At 47.1% G+C, this 3,766-nt stretch overlaps 1 pseudogene; it reads left to right on the top strand.

Moving 5' to 3' along the window:
- The first annotated feature begins 575 nt into the window (after positions 1–575).
- LOC147707786 (methanethiol oxidase pseudogene) lies at positions 576–2,948 on the top strand (annotated as a pseudogene).
- Positions 2,949–3,766: the final 818 nt, after the last annotated feature.

Consider the following 3,766-nt stretch of genomic DNA (forward strand, 5'->3'; position numbering starts at 1 on the left):
CATCATACCCACAGACAACCTAATATGTACGCTCGTATCATTTAGTTCTTAAAAGGTGTTACTGGGAAGGACTGTGCCTGTCACCGCCCTCTGTACCATTGTAACAGAACCACACCAGCAACAGCTCTCAAATATCTTTCGGTCTAGATGCACTAAGCGCTTGCTCCCAAAACAGCGACAATTGGGTGTGACAAAAGGTGAGATCCTGTAACCAGTTTTTTAATGATGGTGGAATATCTGACCCCCAATGAATAGCTATTCTGCGCTTTGCCAACAAGAGGAGCATAGCGAGTAGGCGCCGCACATTTGCTGGAGCGTCTTTAACGTAGCCCAGTAGGCCGAGCTGGGGTGCAGGCTCGAATGGCGTGCCCAGAATATCCCCTATTGTGGCAAAAACAGCAGCCGAGTACTTCCCAAACACCGGGCAAATCCAGGCCAGATGCAGAAAATTCGCTGAGGTAGCTCCACATTTTCAGCAGTTAGAGTCGGATCAAAGCTCCATACGAAACAGCTGTACCGGGGTTCGATAAAATCCATGCAAGAAATTAAAATGAATCAATCTTAATTTAACTGGTGAGCACTGCAGTCACTGGAAGGCGCTGAAGCCCCCGAGCACCGGCATGGCCTCCAAAGCAAAGAGCTGTACATGTGGACCTGGCTACAAGACTCCCCTTGATGCCATGAAAGGCCCCAGGAAGGAGATTGTGTACCTTCCCTGCATTTACAGATCCACTGGAAAAAACAAGCCAGACTATTTGGCGACCGTCGACGTTGATCCGAAATCACCAACCTACAGTCAGGTGATCCACCGCTTGCCCATGCCAAACTTGAACGATGAGCTCCATCACTCGGGTTGGAATACCTGCAGCAGCTGCCACGGCGACCCAACAAAGAAGCGTAACCGCCTCTTCCTGCCCAGCCTCATTTCCTCCCGCATTTACGTGGTAGATGTGGGCACAAACCCCCGAGCTCCCAAACTGCACAAGGTGGTGGAGCCTGTTGATGTCTACTGGAAATCTAACTTGGCAAATCCTCATACCTCGCACTGTCTAGGAAGTGGCGAGATAATGATCAGTAGCATGGGAGACCCATCTGGCAACGCCAAAGGTGGATTTATCTTACTTGATGGAGAAACCTTTGAGGTGAAGGGAAACTGGGAGAAGGATGGAAATGCTGCAGCCTTCGGCTATGATTTCTGGTACCAGCCCCGCCACAACTTCATGATCAGCACAGAATGGGGCATGCCCAAAGTCCAGGCCGGTGGCTTTAACCCAGCCGATGTGACTGCTGGGCACTACGGTCACAGTATTAATGTTTGGGATTGAACAGAACACACTCTTATCCAGACAATTGACCTGGGCGCGGATGGAGCGATCCCTCTGGAAGTCCGATTCCTTCATAACCCGGATGCTGCAGAGGGCTTCATTGGGTGTGCACTAAATAGCTCTGTATTCCGATTCTACAAAACACAGAAGGGAGACTGGGCTGCAGATAAGGTCATTCAAGTTCCCAGCAAGACTGTGGAGGGATTCGCGATGCCGGAAATGCCAGGTCTCATCACCAATATCCTGCTATCTCTGGACAACCGCTTTTTGTACTTCAGTAACTAGCTGCATGGAGATATCCGCCAGTATGATATTACAGACACAAAGAAGCCCAAAATGGTTGGACAGGTGTTTCTGGGGGGTAGCATTGTGAAAGGGGGGGCCTGTAACCGTCGTCAAGGACCAGGAGTTGAAGAGCCAGCCGGAGCCCCTTGTGATTAAAGGGAAGAAAGTTCCCGGGGCACCGCAGATGATACAGCTCAGCTTGGATGGGAAAAGGATCTATGTGACCACCTCACTGTTCAGCGCTTGGGACAAGCAGTTTTATCCAGATCTGATCAAGGAGGGATCGGTAATGCTTCAGATTGATGTGGACATCGAGAAGGGCGGTCTGAAACTCAACACTGATTTTCTTGTGGATTTTGGGAAGGAGCCAGATGGCCCCATCCTGGCTCATGAGATTCGGTATCCTGGAGGGGATTGCACTTCAGATATCTGGGTCTAGTTGGCTACATCTAGTGGGGGGAGATACTGTACCTGGTGGCAAGGACGATCGCCTGGAATCCATGATCTCTCCTACTTGGAAAGACTGATATGCTTGTGCACGAAGGCATAGTCCGCATCCACATTCGTTGGTAGTTCTAGATTTTCACCTAAAGTGATTAGCTCAACCCTCTCGCTTGCAGTCCAGCCTATCCCTAAGATATGCTTGCTCTGCCGCTGATTACATTGAGACAAGATCCTTTGATTCAGAAAATGCTGCAACTTTATAAAGGCAGCTCTGGCATATGATTCCCATGTACCTTGGAATCTTCAGTGACCCTGTTTTAAGTGCCAGGCATAATAATCCTGGAAACTGGTGTGGATGTAAGCCAAGTTACATCTAGCCAGGTTTCTATTCTTAGATTCAATCTGCTAGTGATGGGCTGCCTTCTGTTCTATAGGGCAGATTTATTTTTAAGAGGACGCAGCACCCGGACATAATTTATTTTGCTTTAACAAACCTGTCTCCTGCTCTTGACTTCCCTCAATGTAAATATTTTTCAGTAATCAACCCCTCCTTCATGGAACCTAAGGTTCAAACTCTGTCTAAATTGATCATCTTTGACAACCCTAGTTTTAGGGGGACATCTTCTTGTGCCAGCTGTTTCTCAGTTTGGATCCTTCATCCTAGGGTTTAAAATGACTGTGGTGCTGCTTGTTCAGATCATCTCGTCAAACGGATGCTTCCTTCGGTCTCCCTCATGCGGCCGCCAATGCGATGGTTACAGAAGTCATGATTTTGAGGGATTCATTAAAATCACCTATTTTGTATTAGCATTTTCTAATCTTTTTATAGCCCTTAATACACGGTTGAAGGAAAAATAATACCACCGATGTTTATAAAATAAAAACATTTATGAATGTTAAAAAAAATTTAAAAAAAGAATCAATCTTAATTTGTAGATGGGGGAAAGCATGTAGATCTGACCACAACAGTACAGTCGTCATTCCAACCTATCAGTGCTTTAGGAACGATTAGTGGATTGATGTTCTGCCTGCAGTTATACATGCGCGTAATGAGCTTAAGCTGTGATGGGCATGTGAGTATTTGCTCTAGCGTGAGCAATGTGGGTGGAGCATTGGGATATGTCTTATATTTCTGTCTACACATGACCCGTAATCTGTGATGGAAGAAGAGGTCTGCGAAATGTGATCTACGGTCCTCTGCCACAACCAGCAGAGAACCGAAATTTCCCTTTGGGAACAAATCTGCGAATGTATGGAGACCCAGTCGGTGTGCCCTAATCACCTCCCCCTTATTACACAAAGGGGAAAGATGTGGATGATAGGCTAATTGCATGGATGGGACATATAGATCATCAAGTTTAGCCCTATTTCTCAAGCCCTCCCAGCATCAACGCAGCAATTCCACTGTGTCGATCTTGTCAAATGGACGCTTGTGCTTTATATAGACCAAATCAAGTGGAACAGGAGGCACTCTGTCCATCTCAACTGCGACATGGGGTTGGAATGGGACAGGGTGTATCCAAAAGTGCAGGCACTGGGCTTGTGCGCAATATGCATATAGCTGGAGATCAGGTTCCCCCAGACCACCCTGAGACAGCGGTAAAGTTAGCAACTCCCACGAAATAAGAGCTGGTCTGCGAGCCCAAACCAAAGATATCATCAAGGATCTCATGGTATCAAAAAGGCTTTAGTGAGAATAAGGGGTACATTTA

This window comes from Lissotriton vulgaris, chromosome 6 (genome assembly GCF_964263255.1).
Source record: "Lissotriton vulgaris chromosome 6, aLisVul1.2, whole genome shotgun sequence".
NCBI classification, from domain to species: domain Eukaryota; kingdom Metazoa; phylum Chordata; class Amphibia; order Caudata; family Salamandridae; genus Lissotriton; species Lissotriton vulgaris.